Source organism: Pogonomyrmex barbatus, unplaced genomic scaffold, assembly GCF_055798465.1.
Source record: "Pogonomyrmex barbatus isolate J1 unplaced genomic scaffold, ASM5579846v1 scaffold6, whole genome shotgun sequence".
In the NCBI taxonomy this organism is placed as follows: Eukaryota; Metazoa; Arthropoda; class Insecta; order Hymenoptera; family Formicidae; genus Pogonomyrmex; species Pogonomyrmex barbatus.
The window spans coordinates 621391-645943 of record NW_028297160.1 but is presented as its reverse complement, the minus strand read 5'-3'; the positions used below and the strand labels follow the sequence as shown (position 1 = coordinate 645943).

General features: G+C 37.1%; 1 protein-coding gene, 1 long non-coding RNA gene, 1 other non-coding gene and 1 pseudogene across 11 annotated transcripts in view; 2 read left to right on the top strand and 2 right to left on the bottom strand.

Moving 5' to 3' along the window:
• LOC105426115 (uncharacterized) overlaps positions 1-24553 on the top strand; it is a 115767-nt gene that overhangs the window by 51205 nt on the left and 40009 nt on the right. Inside the window, exon 1 of one of the 9 annotated variants that reach the window (XM_089082721.1) lies at positions 24326-24466. The exons of the other annotated variants lie outside the window; for them this stretch is intronic. The gene's annotated coding sequence lies outside the window, so the exon portion shown is untranslated. Of the gene's footprint in view, positions 1-24325; positions 24467-24553 lie in introns of those variants that run through there. 9 annotated transcript variants of the gene reach the window in all.
• LOC148935049 (uncharacterized) lies at positions 597-11815 on the top strand. The gene is made up of 2 exons (XR_016140737.1): positions 597-1888; positions 1963-11815. It is a non-coding gene; the product is annotated as an uncharacterized LOC148935049 (long non-coding RNA).
• TRNAI-GAU (transfer RNA isoleucine (anticodon GAU)) lies at positions 20282-20353 on the bottom strand. The gene has a single exon. It is a non-coding gene; the product is annotated as a tRNA-Ile (tRNA).
• LOC148935048 (uncharacterized) lies at positions 22701-23620 on the bottom strand (annotated as a pseudogene).

Sequence of the window (24553 nt, the reverse complement as noted above, 5' to 3'; positions counted from 1 at the left end):
TATCCATCGTTTCTTCCCTATCTTTTGATTAGGAAATACTGTGTTCAAATAAACACGCATTTTTCTATTATAATGTGATAAAGCACCGTCTTACTGAAACCATACTTTGGCAAAATTTTCACCTGCGACCTGTCTGATTATCGAAAGTCTGATTATCTGAGCTCTTAACATAGTTTCATATTTTTCTGCTGTCAAATTGTCATCAATGAAAAATGGCCCAATTAACATATCATTCAGAACATTTACCCAGATAATTTAATTTTTGTGAATATTGAGTATGGCTTTCCAACATCCAATGAGGATTATTATCACTCCAATATCTGAAGTTGTGTCTATTAACTTGACCGTGTCTATTAACTTAATTCAAAGATTGCTTCATCGGAAAAAACGATGTTAAATAGAAAGTTGGGATCGGAGTTAATTCTCTCCATCATTAAGTCACAAAATTCCAGGCGACGGTCAGGGTCATTGTCGTTAAACTCTTGTACTAATTTAATTTTGTAGGGATGAAACTTGACGTGTTTTAAAATTGTATGCACAGATTTATCAATATTATGCTGTTGAGATGCTATACGAAGAAATGCTATACGGAGAAATGTGGATTCTGAACAAATGATTGTGCATCTAATTGTGGTTGTGTCTTCCTTGTTAGTCGCTGACGCTGGTCGTCCTGAAATCGGACAATTTTTCACTGTACCAAACTGTTCAAAGCGCTTAATCGTTCAATCTATAGTAGATTTTGAAATATGAGTCCGCCCATTACGAAAGATTCGATTAAAGAGCGCCCTTTATTGTAAGATCGCCTATGATCCCCTCAACCTCGCATCATCAAGAGAGATATTCTTTGTTGCTCTGAAAGATATGTCATAATAACAAACTAATGAACCGATGACCTGATTCAAGCTATTGCAGGGCCTCATTTGTGACAATGTATAACTATTATTCACAATCTCATATTTTGAATCGAAATATTATTGTTACATTAAGCACTTGATTTTGAGCTTTTTTAACTATTTTTCTGTTCGATTTTTATTTTTTAAGTTTATTTATTTAATATTCTTACTTGCTGATAATCACACAGTAGCAAACATATTCTAATTTACGGCAATTAATATCACATTTACGTTAAGTTTTTACGTTAAGTTTCAGAATATTAAAAATTTAATGGTAACTTCGTTGGTACATTCTGGGTAATGGTAGTACCGGCGGTATTGTAATTTTCAACTCTCATAACTCGAAAAGTACTTAATGAAAAAATATTTTTTTACGGTTTTGCAAAGCTCTTGACATCAATTAGATTCTGAGATAAAAATAGAGTGTTCCATTAAAAAAATTAATGTGATCTTGACCTGACCTTGGCGATGCCACAAAGTTAAATTGATAAATTCAGTAAATAGATCTTTTTAAGCCCTATAACTTTTGTCTGAAACATTTTTCTAAAACTTATGACAACGTTTCTTAAAATAAAGTAAAAATTTCCGGATTCGACATTTGAATCATAATATCTCTATTTGTAGAGTACGCAAAAAAAATAAAATCATTTTTATTATGCAAATTGAATCCAAGCTATCGATTGAGTTTACTTAAAACTTGATCAATCGATCAAGTTTAATGAGATCCGATAATCTCGAGTACTCGCAAATTATCGGCTTGCATAAAGTCGGTAATGTTTCAATTGTCTGTATGACTTGATACCCGAGACACTACCCTGTCTCTTGATAAACCGAGCGATCGCACAATTCTTTTGTACGTAGAGAATGATTAAGTGTTCGCAGATGAGATTCATATCAGCACACCGGGCATCATGCGTTCGTCTCTCTGACTTTGCTATTGCATTGTATGACACTTTTTGAATCTTAGACTTCCGACTTAGATAATGCTGAACGAGGTAAGTAACCGCCGCAATTTTGTTGATTTTAAACGTGTCCCATTATTGAGTAGTATATTTCCATTATCGAATAGTTATCAGGTTGGTTATGAGAAGTCGTGTCAAAAGAGTGATAGCCTCTACGAAGATTCGTATGTTGATGGTAGCACAGCGGAGCAGATGGATCTCAAACAACTTTGTGAATCGAATCTTGCATATTCAAGATCTACGTGGAATGATCGTGATCGGTCTGATCAACGATAACTTGTGGACGATAACTTGTTGTGGATGCTTAAATAATGTCACATTCTTCGGCATGGACTTATGGGTAGATCTTGTGAGATCGTTTTCCAATTTTCACTCTTCATCCGAATCACAATGACCACTGCCGAAACTCGTTGAATGACTGAGGAATTTCTCCGAGTTTCTCAAGAACGAATTGAAGAAGATGCGTGAGCTATTGATCGAATTCAATACCGCACAATCGCTTTCGATTAACCAATTAAACTGATGAATTACACTGATGAAATAATGGTATTGTCCGTGAAATCCGGTAATTCAAGCCACCATCTACCAAAATTGATCAGACGTTAAGAAGAAGGTAATCAAGCACATGCTTCGCAAACACGTCGAGCTTCCCGGTTGTTGTGATCAGGAAGAAAGACAGTAAACCACGTTAATTATATGTTAACAATCAGAGAGACAAGAAAGAAATTATCAATTGCATTTTTGTGAGAATGAAGAAGTCCATTCTATATTTCATATTACAATATGATTCTAATAATAAAAATCAGAAGCGTCTATTTGGACAGTAATAAAAACGATAATAAAAATTATAATCAAAAGCGTTTGTTTGACGTTACTGCAAAAATGTATGCCAGAAACGTCTATTCGGACGATACCGATTATTACAAATGCATTATTTAAACAATTGGAGATACACACACACACACACACACACACACACACACACACACACACACACACACACACACACACACACGTATACTGGAAGAATATGCAATGTCGCAAAATCTACTAAAATTATATATATGTTTGTACTAGATATCATAGATAACTAGTCAGTAGCAATAGTACAAATAGTTCCATGCTATGTCCTTCTATAGAGACATAGCAAAAAGTCGCTTCATTACGTATGTGCGTATATACATGTTCTTTTTGAGAAAAATACATGTAGTGTTTTTCGTATTCTGACTTATAAGGATATTGAACATAGCAAACGTCGTGAAGAATGACTACTGCATTGACAATACATGTGTACAATATACATGTATTTTCATTTATTTAGTAAAATGATAAAAATTAATATGACAATAAACGGAATTAGTTATATCGATAGTTATATCGATAATATAGACTTTTTAAATTGTCGATAATATCGACTTTTTAAATTGTCGATCATTATCGACATTTCTTTAATTCCGTTTAGATGACATTAGCAGAAGGCCGTCGGAGTTCGTCCTTCGCTTTAAGATCCCCTTAAGTCATACAAACAACCTATCGTGTGACGCGAGTCGGCGGATCTCATTAACTGTTGAATCAATCAAGTTTTAAGTAGACTCAATCGATAACTTGGATTCGATTTGCATAATAAAAGTAATTTTATTTTTTTCTGCGTGTCCTACGAATAGAGATATTATGATTCAAATGTCCAATCTGGAAATTTTTACTTTAAGAAACGTTGTCATTATTATTGTCGTCGTCTTTGTACGGCTACAATTTTCGCCGTGACAGCTGACTTAGCTCGGCTGTGTTCCAAAATTGATTGTCAGCGCTGGCAGCAATATGAATATCGTTCCGAAATTCACTAGCATATTCTGAATTCACTAGCATATTCTGAATTCACTAGCATATTCTGAATTCACTAGCATATTCTGAATCCACTAGCATATTCTGATAACGCTGCGAGAGAGTAATGATGTCACTGATTTTGTCGTCACATCTTGCTGTGACTGCTATTACAGAGGTGAGGCAACTACAGCATTTAAGATGGCGAACATCATGGCTGTTCAAAATACATTACATACAGAGTGAACAAAACGTATGGGACCGATAAAATATCGTGATAACAAGATTTCAAAACTATATAACTTTTTTTACATGATATAATCCATGTAATTAGTCTACATATAAAAAGATAGTTTGAACAATCAATAATTTATAAATAAGAGATATTTTATATTTGTTCGTGGCTAGTTCTTATATGAAGGAGCTGTGTACCAAAGCGGAAAGGATATCGAACAATTCTGTTATTATTTGCAAAAATATTTATTCACGACGCACACAACTAAAGGTCGAGGAGAGCGGTATGACTTTTGATAGTTTCAGCTGTCGAAATACAGGGCGGTTCGCGCACAACGGAAATCTTCTCGCGTTAATCAACGAGATCTTCGAGAATACGACAACGAAATCGGAAATCTTCTCATGGCAAATGCGGCAACGATCACTAATTTTGTTCGGAAGACGAGACAACGGTAAAGACGCTGCCGGAATGGAAAACGCTATCGAACTATCTAGCGATCCATGTCGGAAGAAAGAAGCGAATGTGAGTCGTGTGCGACGAACAATGTTCTCTTGTTCTAATTTCGAGGATCGTAGAGATGAGCTACGTCGCGAATTCCGCGGAGCATGTGTTTACTGCGTGTACCCATGCCAGGTACGCGTGATGCATACTTAGCTCGAACGTGTAACAGGCGATCCGCGAGACAAATATAAAGAATCTATGAATTTCAATTATCCTATTCCTAAACATACCGCCCGCCTCGAATGCATACATTCGAAATACAACAATAACGGTAACGTAATTTGACAATAGTTTTAATGCGACAATTAGGTACGATATAACATAATATGGATGTGATACAACGATAAATTACTTTTAATCGGAGGCTACAAGAATATGTCTAAGTTATGGAGTGCTTCCGCTCGCCGTGACGGAAACATTTGAATCTTCTACGTTGATATCCACGGGAAGGAAGCACAATTTTATAATCGGGCGTTTATATTCGGATTGACTGGTCTTAACATTATCATACGAATTAGCCCGTCATCTCCAGGATGGCAAGTGATAATGCGACCGAGCAATGACTCGGTGGAGCCAATGGATTACGCAGCAGGACAATTCGGCTAATTTTGGTCAGTCATTGTACGGTATACCATTTTGGGCGCTGCTGAAGCGTATGCAAGTAGTCGTTTGACCAAGACTTTCAAAGACCTTCAGTTAGATGCTGGATTAATTGCTATCGCGATAATCTTTTTTCGTTTAATTCAAGCACGCTAAGTTCGGGAAGAGCAATAAGAAGAGCTCCAATAAGAAAATGACTGGGAATTAACGCTCGGTAATCGTCAAGATTCTTGATAATGGCAGCGATTGGACGAGAATTAAGTGAAGCCTCGACACGACAGAATAGCGTGGACATTTCTTCAAATGTGAGTTTATGAAGGCCAATACATCGTTTGAGATGATGTTTAACACTACGAACACCGATTTCCCACAGGTCGCCGAAATGCGGTGCTGCAGGAGATAAAAAATGCCACGCCGTCCTATCAATCGCGAGACGATTTAGAAAGTTTGAATCGCGAACTGCCCTGCTATACATCTCGGACAATTCTTGATCCGCACCTTGAAAGATAATTCCGTTATCCGAGTACATTGAGCGTGGCAACTCTTGGCGGGAAATAAAACGGTAATACGCGGCGAGAAAAACGGATAAATATAGATAACTATAATCGCTAACAAATTCCAAGTGAATGGCCTTGGTTGTTAAACATATGAATAATGCAATATAGACCTTCTGCGACTTATGATCTCGATCTGAAGCAGTTCGGATCGCGATCGGTCCTGCATAATCAACGCTAGATACGAAGACTCGAATTGTGCGATTAATCGAACATCTGGTAGATCAGCCATTTATTCGACAGGCATTGCGGCTTGTTCGAGCGCACATGGAATGCATTTGTATAAAACAGAACGAATGGTAGTGCGTGAACGGAGGATCCAAAATTCACTCCGTAACGACGCGAGTGTGAGTTGTGATCCGGCATGCAACGTTCTCAAATGATAATGCTCGATAATAAGCGTCAAGAGCGGATGCGAATGGAGAGCAATAGGATTCTTCGTTGTTCCCTCTTCCCTCGGGAGATTAGCATGTCGGAGTCTTCCTCCAACACGGAGGAGTCCGTCATTGTCCAAATATGGGTTGAGAGACGACAGCGAACTATTCTTTAGCATACGTAGCACACGTTGGTGCTTCAACACTGATATCTCGTTCGGAAACATATCTGACTGTATTGCCTTTAGCTAATATAGTTTTGCTCTTTGAATTTCTTCCGATTGTAGAGTTGCAGAATTGAAGAAAATGGATTTGGCGGATTTCGAGGACAAAAAACGATAAAGATAAAGGCGGTGACTCTTAACAATTTTGGTTACGATGAGAAACGAGACGCGAGATCCCAATTTGAAGTAGAAGTTAGGAGGCAAATGGAGTAAGTCCGACGCACTTCGAGATGGCTGTCTGACGGTACGATAGACGGTACGGGCACGAATTCAGCCAATATTCTTGCGAACGCTGCAGCAACGATGGCCCTGACCACCACAAGCTGTGCTCCTTTAGATCGAGAGCTAGACCACGCGAGGAGCAATCGGCAGAATTTGACAGTATTGGAACATGTCGCCATAAAGTATTCGGAAGAATGGATTGAATAGCAGAAACACGATTGGCTACAAAAGTCTTCCAGTGGGAAGGAGATTGATTTAGCCAGGCTAATGTAATTGTAGAGTCAGTCCAGCAATGACTCTCGATATTCCGAAGCTGGAGAGCATCTCTTGTGAAACGAAGATATGCAACCGACAGTTCGAGGCGAGGAACGCTTATTGTTTTGAGTGATGCCTTCGATTTAGCGGTAAAAAGATACAGTAATCGAACCGTCGACCTGAACGATACGAAAGTACACCACGACAGTAAAAGTTTTAGTCGATGCGTCGGCAAAACCATGAAGAGCACTATGCATGGCATGTGAACCATGTGTAATCCAACGAGGGATTCTGACAGATTGAGTGACGAAAGCCTAGCTTAATAATCCAGCCAATGATCTAAAAACTCGCGGGAAATTTCCTCTTCCAATGACATTTGAGCGACCATAATCGCTGTAACAAAATCTTTGCCAGGATGATGATGGAAGTAGCCCATCCAAGAGAGAACTTCGCTATATTCGAGAGAATAGTTCGTTTTGTTCTTCCAGACGAAGACGCGGAAACTTAAAATTGAAACACATCGAGAGTTGGATTCCAAATAATTTCTTAGAACTTTAATGTGCTCGTCATCATGCAGAAATGTATGAGCTGCCAATCCATGGTCGGAAGGATCAATGTCAGACAGCAAATCTACAGAATTGCTAGTCCATTTTCGAAGGCGAAAACTGCCTTTCTCGAGCAATGCAATCAATCGCGGGTTTGCTGAGCGAGAATTTTATCGTCAGCGCCGAAAGCGCAGTCATCGACGTAAATCTGGTTACGGGAATTGCCAACGAGTATTGAGAACCTTCATCGTCAGCCAGTTGATGTAAGACTCGAAGGGCTAAGTACAGAACAGCAGCTGTGCCGTACGTTATGATAAGGAGATGGTATTTTGTGACTGGTTTGCAAGAAGAGGAGCGCCACAAAGTGCGTTGATAATCGGTATTACGAGAGTCGACTAAAGACAAGATTTGCCGATACATCTTGGCGATATCGGCAGTGTAAATATAATGATGGTGACACCATTGCATGATGACGGCAGCGAGATTATTTTGAAGTTTGGAGCCAATCATCATGTGATCATTGAGTGCCGTTAATGGTTCGGCAGGATGCGTTGAAAACAACACACAAACAAATGGTTACACTGTTGTCACGGAAGATAGCATGATGCGGGATATAATAGCTTTAAGGCAGCTCGACAGTGTTGACGGAATTTTTACCATATGGCCTAAGTTCTCATATTCATTGAGAAAATCACAGTATGTGGCAACTTTGGTTGAATTTCGCTGAAGATGTTGCTCCAATCGATGGAGACTTGAGAAAGCGATGAAGCGAGATTCTCCTAAAAATAAGTGGGCCGTTTTTAAACGTAATCTAACTATGTAACGTCCCTGAAAAGTGCGAGAATGAGTCGCGCGGAAATGCTCCTCACATTCACGTTCTTCAGGACTGTGTTGAATTGTTTGAGGGATCTTCTCGGTCTTCCAGAAACGACGAAGATCGAAATCGAGAGTCTCTACAGTGATTCCGTAATGCGCGGGCACGAAAATCAACTCACTTGTAGAGGACGACGCGATTGGACCGGAAAGAATCCATTCGAGAATGGTATTTTGCGCGATAGGTTCATCGAGTGAATCTCGACGAACACCATCGAGAACGAGTTGACTGAATCGGCACCAATAATGACGTCAATTGGATTTGAACTCATAGGGTTACTATCTGCTAATTTAAGTCCGGCTAATTTAAGTCCGCTTTCGTGTAGGCGCGATATTAATCCGACTGGGAATATATTTGGTTAACGAGCGAAGAATAAGCGCGGTCGTAGAATAGGCAGGACTATCATGTGACGCGGAGGTAATTGTAACTTGCGCCGCATGACATATGATTGATTGCCGATACCGGTAACAAAAACGGAAAGCTTAGACTTCGTAAGTCACAAACACTGATCGAGAGATTCGGCAATCAGAGTCGAAATAGAACCCTGATCGAGGAGCGCACGCACGGTAACAAAACGTCCGGAATGAAAATGCATGCGAATGCAAGCGGTTGCGAGCAAAACTTTGGAGTTTGGCACGACAGTCTTCGACACTAAATGTGATGCGACTTCGCTATGATTTTCCATATTAGATGTCGTCGGAGGCACGGATGCTTGTTCTGACTCGACAGGTCTAACGGTAGTCTCAAAATGCAACAATGTGTGATATCGTTTGCTACATGTCGACACGCGCGAGAACTTGAATGCTTCGTGACAATTCAGATAGCGCTTGGTTCGTTTAACGAAATCGTTAGGATGGAATCTGCTTTAAGAACGTAAAGCATTGATACAACAAATGATTGGACTTACAGAGCGAGCATGAGAGTGATAGCGTGGACGCGGAATGTGAAGCAACAGTCTTTTCTTTCAAAGGATCAAACGGTTTATTCCTTGAATTAACCGGTGATATTGCATCTATCCGCGCGAATGTGAGAATCGAGAAATTGATCAAGCTCATTATAGCTTGGATATTCTACGGTATCGCCTAACTTGAATTCCCAAGCCTTGCGAGAAGACTTGTTGAGTTTTTGAACGACGAGAAAAACAAGGACATCCCAACGTTCGACAGAACGACCGAGATTTTTGAGAGCTTGAATTGCTGTATTGGTTTGATTACAAAGGTCTTTGGATGACTCTGAAGTAAGCGACGATAAATTCAACAGTGTTTGCAAGTGAAACGTAATAAGACGGCGTTTATTATCATAACGAGACAAGAATATTCCACATGACATCAAAATTTGCGTTCGTGACCGCGAGGGATTAAGAGCGTTACTTGCATCCCCTTTTACACGAACATAAATAATGCATGTGTTTGACAAACTCGGATCATTATGAATCATCGACTTAAATCTATTGCGAAAACTTTCCCATTTATCGAAGCTCCCGTCAAAGTTCGGCAAATTGATCCTTGGCAGATGTGATGACGATCGAATAGAATCAGACAGACTTACATCGGGCGACACCGCTGAATGGAATGCGTGCGATTCTTAACGAGCCAACATTTCGGCCATGTAATCGGCAGCTTCGTTGTAGCAATCCTCACACTCCAGAAACAAATTCTGCACGAAGTAGATATGCATTGTTTTGAGTTTTTCGTCCGCTTGCATGATGATTTTACCATCAAGTTCTTGACACTTAGCAAATGTTCTCTTCACAGTCGCAAGACGAAGTCTCGTTATGGCAGGTGATCTTGGCTTGTCCCAGCTTCTTAAAATTCGGTAGAGCACGGGACACGGAATTGAATATAGCTGATTTTGCACAGCCAAAAGTTCCTCGACGGAAGACATCGTGAAAAGAGCGATGATATTGGTTGGAATGCTCGAAATTAAAAACAAGTGTCGTCTTCTTGACCACGAATCCGGCTCGAAGAACCAGAAAAATGTTCGCGAGTGACTAGTTCCACCTTATATGAAGGAGCCGTGTACCAAGGCGGAAAGATTGGGTATCGAACAATTCCGTTGTATTTACAAAAATATGATGTATTCACTGTTACGTCGTGACGATTGCACGATTCTTCTCTTTCGGGTATCAGTTATTAGAATTTAATTAAGCGGATAAACGAGTGACACATGTTTTGTTACTCTGTTACGATCGCGACGGTTACGCAACTGATCTCTTCCGGGGGTCGGTTACTAAGAATTTGGCTAAGCGGATAATCCCTATTATCCTAATCGCAGAAAAACAACACGTGTACAGATGTTTTCCTCAATGAAATCATACATATATATAGTGCCCTTAAAGGCACGGAGCATGCACTGCTACTTCCTTTTTTTCACGCGGTCAGAACATTTTCAGTCCATCAGTTGTCAATAATTCAATCAGTCGGTGTCAGTCGAAATAAATCAACAATTTCACCAAGTACAAGTACAAGTGACCAAGTTTCCTGGCGACACCGTTTCCGCCTTCATCATCTCGCAGGTCCCAAGTCTCCGGCATTACAGAGTAACAGTAAGTTCAATTACACATAGAAAAATTCCGTAATAATAGTTTTCGGGTCTCTTCTCCTTATATTTTCTCATTTCTCCCTTACATCCTTTCTATCCTCTGCCGTTTCTCCTTACTTCTACTCTCTTTTTCTTTTTCTTTTCTCTTTCTTTCTTTGCTTGGGCCGTCGGACCTCTTGGGCTCCCTATGCGTTGCGGAGCACTCAGCAGGTTCATGGCTGCCGAGTAATTCGGCAAAATCTGCTTCTTCTCTGTTTGCTTCGGCCGTCGAACCTCACTGACTCCCTATGCGTTGTGGAACACTCAGATTCATGGCCACCGAATAATTCGGGAAATCTATTCTTTTCTTCTTTCTCTCCTCTCTTACAATTTTCTTTTTCCCTTCTTAATTTCTCTCCTCTGTCGGATCTCTCGGTTTCCTGAAATATTTCAGAGATAGCCTTAAGGTTTACGACCAATGACATTTCTTTCATATTCCAAATCCATTTCTTCTAGTGAAATCTGCATCATCCTTTCTTTCCGACATTCAGAGACGGAGGCGAGCCCTCAAGCTCGTCAATCAGGGAACTATCCCTCGCCTAGGACTTCCGAGGTTTTGACACATGCCGAAGAAACTACGAGTTGTTCCAGCAGGAGACCCTATTATTTGTACATATCTCCTCCCTCCTATTCCCCGATCAGACCATCCGAATCTGGATCACCCCCAGATTTCAGCGCACTCTTCCCAGAGCGCCATGACACTAATTTCCAGATATATCCAGATTTGCGCACCCAGAAATCCTTGGACGAGTTCTGCGAACTTCGGACTCCTTCCCTTCCTCCCCTAGACCTCACCATCGGAAATCCAACCTTCTCTCCGAAACAACCACACACAGATAACAAAATACAAATTTAAATAGATTAACAACGTAAGATAAAATTATCAAATACAGATTAAAAATACTAAACTATGTAAGATAAGAATAATTAGAATATAGACAAACATACAAATATAATAGAATTTGTACACAGAAATTAAATAATACAATCCGTCAATTTTTAGAACATTTATATTACATGAATTTCCGTATGTAACACCCTTTTTTATTATTTTATCAAATGTAAATATACCTTCAGTAAATATATTTCAATGCAAGAAATAATGACACGGATCTTGTAGTTAGCTAAACTTGTAATCGTTTTAAAATTATTAATTACATGTAAAATTTAAATTATTTATCGTTTTAGTTATTTCCTCCCTCTTTCATTCCCCGTTATCCCAAGATTCGCGCATGATCCTGTCCCTGGCAAAAGAGATTAAATTCTCTTGCCTAAATTACGGACCGACGGACGCACGTCACGTAGTCGAAGTCATAGCGTCTTTTTCAAGACGTTGCTCGCACTCGTGGCTCTGCACAGTGTGCCCGACTTGTAGGGACGCCTCAGCGCGCCCACCTGCGAGGGTATTTGGAGCATCCTTCTAAGCCCCATCTATTTTCAAAAAAAAATATTTATCTCGAGCTGGACGTAACATCACCACAATTAAAGGTCGAGGAGAGCGGTATGACTTTCGATAGTTCCAGCTGTCGAAATATAGGGCGGTTCGCGCACGACACAGCGGAAATCTTCTCGCATTAACGGAGCTCTTCGGCAAAACACGGCAACGAAATTGGAAATCTTCTTACGGCAAATGCGGCAACGATCACTAATTTCGTTCAGAATATAAGACGACGGTAAAGGCGATGCCGGAATGGAAAACACTGTCGAACTATCTAGCGATCCATATCAATCGGGAGAAAAAAGCGAACGCGAATCGTGCGCGACGAACAATGTTCTCTCATCCTAATTTCGAAGAAGTAAGCTACGTCGCGAATTCTGCGGAGCATGTGTTTACTGCGTGTACTCCATGCCAGGTACGCGTGATGCATACTTAGCTCAAACGTATAACAGGCGATCCGCGAGACAAATATAAAGAATCTATGAATTTCAATTATCCTATTCCTAAACAATATTTTATGTCAAAATATCACAGAATAAAGTATAAAATAGTATAAGTACAAGGTATAAAGTATAAAGTATAAAGTATAAAGCATAAAATATAAAAGTATAAAATATCTTGTAAATAATTGATTTTTTGATAACTCTATCTTAATACTTTTATATGCAAAATAATTAAAAGAATCGTATGTAAGAGAAATATATAATTCCATTATAAAAAATTGTGATGATCTTCATATGATCTTAAAAACAATACGTTAAATCATACAATTTTTTGGAAGACTTTACCTTTGAAAACCAATATATAAATAAATAAAGCTTTTCATTAGAAATTTATCTTTTAATAATTATTTATTTGGTTAAAATTTTATTAAACTTTATTAATTACTACAAGTTGCTGTTAAATAATTTTCTAATTTTAATAAAATCTTTTATTTTTATAAGAATTAATAGATTTTAATATTAAGTTTTTTACAGATAATGTTAAAATGGTTTTTTTTAATATATTAAACTATTGATTATATTCGACAGAAACATACGATTGTCAAATTGATTTTATCGATTGCAAGAATTTATACCGCGGGGTCATTAGTGTAATTATATTATCTATTTATATTACCGATTGAATGTATTATCGACTGAATGCATTAATAGATGAGTTTTTAATACAGAGAAAATATGTAAGTAAACAATGTCACTGTTTGAAGTGCAAATTCTTTAATAAAATATTAAGAAATATATTAGGATTGGTCAGTTTAAAAAGCAGAAGAGAAAGAGGAAGACAAGATAGCATTTTTTCAAGATAGCATTTATAAAGAAGAATAGGTATTATTAAAGGTTATATAAGTTATCATTATTGTACTTTTCTTTTATTGTAATTTTATAAATGGAGTAATATTTATACCGTTCTGACATATATGTTCTTATATGAAATATTTTTACTGAGTATTATTTTTTATATTTATAGAGAGAGAGAGAGAGAGAGAGAGAGAGAGAGAGAGAGAGAGAGAGAGAGAGAATGCGAAGAAGAAAGAAAGAAAAGATTTATCTGACACTAAAATCCTGCTATTCCGCCGTTCCTGCTATTGTCTCATATTTATAATTATTTGTAATTTGTAATAAACAGCTCCGTTTAGTTATTTAATATATTGTTGTTCTATTTTTATAGAAAGAAAAAAAAAGAGAGAGAAGAAGAGAAGAGAGCGAGATCATTAAATATAATTTTTTTATGCAAGAATAACGCGCGCGCGCGCACACACACACACACACACACACACACACACACACACACACACACACACACACACACACACACACACACACACACACACACACACACACACACACACGTATATATATTTAATCTTAAAAATTAACACTTTTTAAAAATTAATCTTTCGTCTTTCCCGTCCTCACGTTAATTTTACTTTTCTCTTTTTTATTTTATTTTTTTAATTAATAACTTTTTTTAATTATTTATACTATATATACTATATACTAAAATTTATACTATATATACTATATACTATATATACTATATACTAAAAAAAAATATAAACATATATGTATATATTTTGTGTACATAACTTGTAAATTATATATATATATATATATATAAAATTAATAAATTTTTAAAAAATTATATAACGGTTGCCACAAGCGCTGAAAAATATCGGCTTCTATTAGCGCTAATCTTGTTTAAAAAAAAAAATTAATTAAAAAGAAATCTCGAAAAGCATGTCTATGCAAACAATGAAATCTACAACTTTAATGTTCACAGAGAAAAACATAATTATCTAGAGTGAATGGTTAACAGACATACATGTGGAACATTTTCAGTATCTCTTACAAAATTGTTCAGAATATAAGGCCGTAGAAACATGACGAATACAATTACTTAATATACAACTTGTATCAATAGATAAGAAACATATACAAATACTACATAGTTCATCTGGTCCATTAGACAGACATTGGGGTACATAGCTATTACGACAGAAAAAATATATTTATACATGATTCTTTAAATAATAAAACTTTGTACAATCTTTATACAAAACATCATGAACAATTTTTAAAAAGATTATTTTCAACATATAATTTTCAGAAATATTCTATCAAATTTCCTACTGTGCAACATCAACCAAATTGTAACGACTATGGTGTTTTTGCTTTGTTTGTAGCTTTTGCGGTTTCATTATTATTTAATATTAAACCTGACAAAGTAAAGTACGAATATAAGTTAATGCGTTCACATTTGGTAAAAATTCTTGAAACAAATAATATAATTGAGCATTTCCTTCAAGATCCACTATACGTTACTCAAAAAATACCTCCATTAGCAGTAATACAAGCGAGAGAAGTTAAAGCGTATCAGGAGATATGGTAGTGTCTTAGATGTCAAGTTAATCGAACATTACCGTGTGACTTTATGCGAACTGGTAAGATGCGAGCACCCGAGATTATCAGATCTCAATAACGGTCGAACCGATCAAATTCTAAGTAGGCTCGATCGATAGCTTGAGTTCAATTTGCATAATAAAATTATTTTTATTTTTTTTTCTACGTGTCCTCCCGTATGCAAAACTATTGAGAACTATTCAGATTTCTAGTTAGTATTAAATTTCTGTAGTAATTTGAGTAGTAATTATTGGCGATTACATGCATGAATCGTAATTGAATAGTAACTGCAACTATTGGCGACTACGTGTATGAATAGTAATTGAATAGCTATTCATGCATGTAATCGCCAATAGTTAGTACTCAAGTTATTACAGAAAATTGAATTGGTAACTATAGAGATCTGAATAGTTCTCAATAATTTCTTTTCATACAGGAGTGTAAGAAAAATGGTGTTGCTTTTTAAAAAAAACATGTAATTACATATTACGAATTGCATAATTCTTTTTTAAAAACAACTATATGTTTTCTATGCACTAATTTATTTATCTTATTTTATGCATAAAAGTATTAAGATATAATAGCAAAGACTGAATAGTTTATGAGATATTTTATATTTTATATTGAAATGTGCAAGAGTAAAGTGTAAAGTTATTAATTTTTTGACAATTTTATCTTAATATTTTTATCTTAATATTTTTATATATATTTTTTTGCAGAAAATCGGAGAAATCATGTATTGATTTTTTTCGAAAATTAATTTTACCATTATTTGTCTCCCTTCAAAACATATATCTTTTATTTCAAACGTTTTTCCATTTTTCATCAATAATTTTCGAAAAATCTCAATCCGTCATTTAAAATAAGACATCCTGTATATACATCATTTTATTTAACATTATTTTAAAAAATACAATAAAAAGATTACTAATCCGCGTACTATTCAGAATATGGCATATCATTCAATATTAATATTAGATTTCCACGATTTTTTATGAAAATCGCGAATTAGTAATTTGTAATTATTTATTCCAATAGAAGAAGATGAGTAGTAAACTACTCATGAGTCTAATAAAGAATACTAAATCCTTATAATTACTATTCACTCCAATAGTAAACTATTTACAATTCTAATAATAATGAATAGTAAGTGCCTACAATTATTATTTGTTCCAAACAGTAAACTACTTATAATGTTAGGTATACAAAAAAGTTCTGAACTTTAGATTTCATACAACCGAAATAACAATTTAAATTTTATATATCTTCCCGCCCTTTTGCGGTTTTAAAGCGTTGACATTTGGTCTTCTAAAATGCCATACGGTTTAGCATTTGATGCACATAACCTCAAAAATCAGTAGTGTTCACGATGGCAATAACAAAAGATCATATTCGATTTTCCATCCACTTCGCGTTTCATCTGAAGAAAACTGCTGCTGAAGCCATTGCAATGATTTGTGCTGCATATGGAGAGAACGTTGTAAGTCATACTACATGTAAAAGATGGTATCAAAAATTTCGCCAAGGAGATTTCAGTCTTGAACCGCTGGATGCCCTCAAAAGATTGAAACGGACGAATTGCAAGCACTGCTGGATATAAACTCTGCGCAAACTGAAAAGGAGCTTGCAGCTTAGCGTTACGCAGCAAACCATTTCCGTACGTTTACATACGATGGGAAAGGTTCAGAAGGAAGGCAGATGGGTTCCGCATGAATTGTTCGAAGACAACAAAAATCGTCGGCGTGACACTGCACTCACTTTGCTTTCAAAGTTCCGGAAAAAAGATTTTCTGCACAAAATCATTACAGGCGATGAAAAGTGGATCCTTTATGATAACCCTAAACGTAGAAAATCATGGGTTGACCCTGGTCAATCTTCATCGACATCGACGCCAAAGCCCAATATCCATGCCAAAAAGATTTTGATCTGTATCTGGTGGAAAGGTTTGTTGTATTACGAGTTGTTACAACCGGGTGAAACAATCACGGCAGACCGCTACCAACAACAATTGACCAATTTGAGCGATGCATTAGAAGAAAAGAGGCCATTTACTGGCCAAGGACGTCGTAAAGTGATCTTGCTTCATGACAATGCTCAACCACATGTTGCGAAAGCGACTCAGGATCATATCTTTGCGTTAGGCTAGGAACTTCTCCCGCACGCGGCGTGTAGCCCAGACATGGCGCCTTCCGATTACTACCTATTCCGGTCGCTGCAGCATCATTTGGCTGATACACATTTCGTGAGATTTGAAGAGATACGAAAATGCATTGATGACTTTATCACTTCGAAACCGGTAAGTTTCTATCGTCAAGGAATTCTCAAGCTACCCGAAAGATGGCAAAAGGTCGTTGATGCAAACGGGGAATATTTCGCTGATTAATATTTTTTTGTTTATTTTTGAATAAAGATTGAATTTTACAAAAAAAAGCTCAGAACTTTTTTGTACACCTAATAATAATGAATAGTAAATGCTTATAATAATTATTCATCCAATAGTAAACTATTCATGTTTTCAATACTAATGTTCCATAATACTACAAAATTTCAATAGTTTTCTGAATAGTTCTGAATAGTTATATTTCTCAATAGTTCCCAATAGTTCTCAATAATTCTTTTTCATACGAGCGAAGATATTGCTACGCAAAGTCAGATTTGGAAATTTTTATTTTAAGAAACGTTGTCGTCCTAGTCGTCATTGTTGTCTTTGTATGATTGTAATTTCTGTCACGAAAGGCGTTACTGAGCCCATGTTGATCCAATGTGCACTGCGCGATAATGATTTGCATGGTCCCGCTAGAATTTTAACTTATCGGCCTGATTTACTTAGGCAAGGTCGATAACATTGATAATACTGAACGCACGCGTGCTTCGAAAAGATACATATTGGAAGGAACATATGCAATAATAAAGAATAATAAGAAAAATAATAATTAACTAATTTTTTATTTGTTTCATCTTTCCTTCTTCCTTTTTTAATTTAGAAATGTGTGCATGAATTATAATATCTTCATGTATAAGAATATGGAAATTAAAATAATTAATTTATAAAATTAATTTATAGTTAATTTATACAAATTAATAAACTTAATTAATTTATAAAAATTAAAAATTAATAACAAGATTCTCAAAGATATTTTTTCGTTATTAAAAATTTGAGCGATCCATTGTGTTCGAAACTGTTATAAATAAATCGCGCCTAAATGCGCGACACGGAACACGCAAAGCGCGCGATCGATTACCCGAAATCATCCGATCGATGGCGCCAGGTAGCCCATTGATACCACGCGGAAGTAATTATGCTTACTAGCCATTCTTCGAGGGCGGCGTTGTTTCGCAATCGACGGAACGTATGTGTAAGCTATCAATTGGTCGAAAATTACATGATTCATCGCTGATAGAACGAAATCAATCGGATGATCCTGCAAGCTTCTTAAAAAGCTCTCATTATCAAAATTCTCAGCCAATCGATCATAATCTTTGCTCATAAAAAGTATACCATACTTTGGTCAAAACTCAGTGCTCTTGTCGTCCTCTATTGCTCTTGTTCATTAGTTCAGCTCGTCATAATTTAAACTTGTCATTTCACTCGTAATAATAACGTTACGTGTTAATCGTCGTTGCGAGAGACTTTTCAGCGAAGTATTTCTGAATCGTAGCAAACTCTTGGTTCTCGTTCTCTCTCGCCACCTCGGAATTCAAGTACCTTTGGATTCGACAAGAATATTTACTGCGAGCATTCTCAAAGAGCGAAGTCCAATGACAAGTGCGTCTATCTCAGCTTGACGAAGTAGCACGTAGTCATTCGTTAAGTTTGATCAAAGTACAAGAGTTTGCGACCATTCTCTTATCATGTGATCTCGCAATTCGTATGAACCATTCAAGCCAGTGCGTGCAATCTACCTAGCGAACATATATTCTATTTTCTCAACGTGTACACTACCAAACGAACGCTATAATCTGTACATTTCATTGTAAAAGTTGATTCATTAAATTAATCTGTGATCTGTCTCAAGAAGTCTCGTCATTCTATCATCCATCGGATCCTCAGTCGAAGATCGTTCCAGCGAACGACGCCTCAATTTCGCACACATTGAAAAGATGATAACAGCACGTAATTGCACACGAAGAATACTGAATCGATTACTGGAATACGCATAATTTTATTTTTAATAAAAAGAATATCTTTGAGAAACTTGTTATTAATTTTAATAAATTACCTAATTATCTTTATTTTCGTTTTTGCCTTTAATTTTACATCTCTTTAATATTATAGCGCCTCTTTGTGATTGTTGCATAGCCTTTCCGATTTGATCAATTTTTATCGACACTCAAAGTAAGTTGAGTTACAATTTAACATTAAGATAATATGTCATATCATTTGACTACCGCTATTATTTTATTTCCATTCTTCTCTCTTTAGATTCACACTGGTTTGTTAATTTTGTTATATTGACATCAAGACTGCTTTTTATTCCTCTTAAGATTTAACTTACTCTTACCTACGAACGATGAATAATTGCTAATAATAACTTTTTTAAAAGAACGATTGTGCATCGATTACGAAGACGTTTGCCGATTCTTGAGTGAGTGCGTACCTGTCACCGATTTAGATCTCTTCACTTTTTGTTATTTTTTTGCGAATTACTTACTGAAGAAGGCTCAGTGCAGTCCGTTTAAGTTAATTATTAAAATTGTAGTTACTATTGACTCGCGTTCAAAAATGTTGTTTCAATACAATAAGGTTTTTTTGTAAATGCAAGTATTTATTCTTTATGCTCGTTTTTGGCCTTATCTCTCTCAATTTATTATACATTTTACGAGTTTTGTCATTTCATTTATTTTTTATCTCAATTTCCATATTCTTATACATTATTTATTTCTTTATTACCGTCTATTGTCGTTTATATCTATTTGGATAAATGTATAATTCAAAATATGTTACGAATTACATTTACACAGATAAATATAAAGATACCATCCATACGATCTGTAACACGACGGAAATATAATTCATGCATTTCTAAACTAAAAAAAAAAAAGAAAAGATTAAACAAATAAAGAATTAGTTAATTATTATTTTTCTATTGCGAGCGTCAAGAGGACACATACACGGAACCCTCCGTAGTTCTCTTCTATCGAAGGGGGAGGGATGTCTCGAGCGCCAAGAGTGCAATCGCGCCAACCGCTGACGAAGCGGATTGCGGCAAGTAAGCGACACTTTATTATCCGCCAAATAAAAAGGGAGGGTGTGCGTCACGAACCAGTCGTGAAAACTCGTAATTATTTTGCGAAAAAAATACCACCTCAGCCAGGAATCGAACCTGGATCTCCTGCTTATCGGGCAAGCATCTTATCCTTTCGACTACCGAGGCATGTGATGATATTTATCGCAGTAACGTGTCTAGAACAACAAGTCAATAATACAATGACATACACACATATACATATATTACAGTATATATTACAGTATACATATATATATATATATATATATGTATATTTTCTCGAATCCCCACGACCGGTACTCCAGAGCGATGTTGGTCTCTCACTCGATGAATGCAAGTCGGACTGCAGCGGCGACACCCTCCAACGCCATTGGCAAATATACAAATAATCCTCCTGGAGCACGACAGAGATTGCATCAAGCATGACTCGAATCCCCGATTATTATTACTTTTATTAACTGATAATGATTGCTAAATTATAACCGTTTATATTTATTTTGTTATCGTTCTACTTAATCTTATATCCTGAATAAATTATGTCAATTGCTAAATCGTGTTGCATGGTCTTTACCGTGCAATCCAGAAATATACCGCGAACACTGACGATCATTATGATTACGCTGCAAGGACTGGCCGCCTGAAACAGGAAAAAACAGGAGACTGGTGCTAGGAGTGAGACTCGTTAAAATTTTGTATTGCCGTCACGTCTGTCGCGATCCGAATTAATAAGTGCAAAGTGTAAAGTTTATTAAAATTTATAATATTAACGAAGCTAAAATGTCATCATTCAAAACGAAAACCCTGCAATCGACTCCCAGGCCAATCCTCTCCCGAAACGACCCGCACAACATTTCTTATTATTCTTTATTACTGTGTTCCTTCCGATGTGCACCTTTCCGAAGCACGCGCCTGTCCAATCGATATTATCTTTTTCCAATTTAGAAATGCATAAATTATATCTTTATTATTATATTATGCGTTCGTATTTTTTATCTGTGATAAAATTTTTATATCTGTGTTGTGCCGCTCCGGACGCAATTGAGGAGATAGTGGCGGAAGAGAGAGAAGAAGTCATGCGATCTTTTAATAAACAGTTTTTATTTTAACACTCGATGTTCGTTATTATCGAATCACCCGTGAACTGTCACACTTTCTTAGCAATCCTATGCGTCGATACTCATATGTCCATGCCTCTGATTCTGAGGCCCCCGTCTGATTACTCTCGTCGCTCTTTTATCGGTCCGCTTACGCGGCCCGATTACGCGGCCTCGGCGCGTCCTCGTGTCGAAACGTTGTTTGGTGCGTCAGCGTTTCGACACGTGTTGTCAGAGTTAGCGTCCTTGCCGAATTGCACATTGGTTGCAATCAGCGTGGGCGCGCATTATTTCTTATTATTTTAGTTTCATTTTAATTACTTAATCCATAATTCTCGAGTTAGTCAGAATCCTTGGGATTCTGGTTAATCAGCGATGTTATGAGGTCGAGTTGCTTTATTTAGGTTGTCTTGCAACATCCCTCCCTTGAAAAAAGAAAACGAGAGGGAGTTTTCTTTTAGCTTAGCACTTATGCTAATAGTGCAATAATATTTTGAGACGCGGTACGCAATGCTTATGCTAATCTTATAGTTAAGTTTTACATGAGTTATTATTTTGTTTTTACATCTATTTTTACATTTGTTTTACATTTGCTGTTAGTACATCATTGCTTCGTCGCTTTGGTGTTACGACGGGGGATTCTTTATTGCAGTTTCTTTTTTTCCTTATAATTACAATTATTATAACGGTAGCGGTTACAATTACTATTAATCCGCTAAAGCTAATCGGATGTACAAAATGGCTATTTCTGAGTATATACATATGTTCGTCTACCTGTTTGTTTATTTCGTCTTCTAATACGCTTAGTCTAGCGAGTTCGAGTGGATTCTTTATTATCCGTTGTAACTTAATATTTTTTATCAGTTGATTAATTTCTGTTGCGCGACATGAACGTTAAATTGAAGTCTGATAACTGTGCCTGTATATATTTCGTCGACAGTTGTCGCTACGTAATGTTACCTCGGGCGTTGTTAGTTTATATTTTTCCGTAAATTTTTATTTTTCTCGTGCCGCTTAACTCTAATTGTTGTTCCGGTAACTTATCGCACTGGATACTTATTTTTTGGTTTGTTATCCACGAATATAGTCATGCTTGTGGTTCCGTTAATGTTATCCACAAGGGTGTATTAGACATGCATCGCTATTCGCAGTTGTTGAGTTGGCCCGGCGCATTTACATAGACTTGTACCTTGCATGATGCGTTCGTGTTAATATGATAGACAGGAAAATCTCGTTCGCATGTGTACAGTTGTCCGTTTTGTATACATGTCTGTAGTTTGTTTTCGTTTGATAATATGTAGTGATGATTTTCTTTATCTGTCGTTACTAACGGGTGGTGAATTTTTATAAATGTGAAAGTATCGTGGTTGCGTACCGGTAATGATACAGTTTTTATTAGTTTAAATGTTGGAAACGATTGTCGGGAAACGAATAATCGTGTAAATGTCCGGTTTATTATAATATGCCCTTATCGTTATATATTTTTGGATCGTACGCCAGTTTTCCACCCGTATTGTAAACAGAAAATGTAGACCTTCGGTCAGTTGAGTCGCTGCTTCTTGCAGCTCTGTTATGATCTTTTCCAACGATAATAGCCGCGCGTGTACTATCCCGTCTTTGGTCAGTGACAAATAGTCGATTGTGTTTTCTACGTCTTTTATCAGGTTCGTCATTATTGTCCGCAGTATTAATAGATTTTCGTCCATGTCCTCGCGTTGTGTATATTTCGCAAGCTGCAACTCCATCCGTGCCGTGACATTCCGCAGTATATTTTCGTTGTACGTGATCGTTTTTTCCAATGCATCCATGTGCCCTATTGTGGCATTGATAATTTTGATCTGAGTTTTTCGTCGCGTGAAGTAGAGTCTGTTGGTTTTCTTGCAGCATTTGTATTTGTTCATTGAGATGCTCTTCGTCCTCGGCATCCATGGTGCCGAATAACGTTTTGCTTATCGCGCCAATCGCGTTTATCAGTCCTCGTTTGCTGTCTCTAGTGTAGCAGATAGTTCCCAGTCGCGTTAAGAACTGTGTTAATTTTGCATTGTCTTTTTGTATTATTTGCATTATGTTTTTATACGTAAACTGAACGAGTCCAATGATGCTCTTACATCGCTCGCTGATTTGATCTATGTAATTTTCCATCTGTTCCGCTCTTTTTTCTAGTGCGTTGATGTCCAATTTAATTATTAATTTCCAGGTCGTTTGCACCTGATTCATTGACTCTGTTTCTTCGAAATAGATGCCTGGCGTGTTGAAATTTTTTCAGCACGTATGACGATGCGGCGTTAGCCTCGGCGCTGCATAAATATTGTATGGCCATTATCCTGAAAGTTCAGGAATCATATTATACTTATTTTATTTAATTTTTCTTATGCTGTTTGGTGCATGCCAGTTCACCAGTAGCTTTCGCACCAGACTGTTATTCAGATTGTTACCGCCATGTTTCGTACGCGTTGTAACGGCTGCATCCGTTTCTATATGCCTACCCTGTGACCGCGCCTATTGGCTTCGTGTCGCGTTACAGCTCCGCGCGTGCGACATGAATGGTGTAATGCGACGAAATGTTTCCACGGGGCAAGGTGGTACATCATACATCCAGACGGGAGCCATAGATTAGCTAATGATTCCCGCTGGATTTTGGTCATTGTTTGTAACACTATCAGAATATGGCATGTGGAGATATTGCCACCGTAACATCAAGGTAAGCGTATTTTATTATCTCTCCCTCCCTTTTTGTGTGTGTGTGTGTGTGTGTGTGTGTGTGTGTGTTGCTTGCATTTTTCTTTCTTTTCTCTCTCTCTTCCCTTTTCTTTGTACGTGCATGTAGTACAGCATGATTTATTATAATCTCGATATGAGTTCTTCGAAACGAAACGGTTCTTTGTCCGTACGCCGGGAAGCGTTTATTCTGTACTCCTCCGCGCGAGGAGCGTCCTACGAGGAGCATCGGGATTTGGATTGCTTTTCGGTGAATCCTTCCCGTGCATTTTTCTCTACTGAGTGCATAATAAATTGTTTGATTCAGTCTGTCGCAGTGATGCTAATTTCAAGACGAGAGCAGTGATGCTAGATTCAAGACGAGAGTCACAAGAGAGTCAGGGAGTGGGGATGCCGCAAACAAGGAAAAAGCATGTCCGTGAGAGTTCGGAAGTTCGGCCGCCGTCGGGTAATAGACAAGGCTAGCAAACCTAGTCCTGACTCTTTCGCTCTTTATTCTCAATTCTTTATTCTAACAACTAGCCTGCTCGTTCGG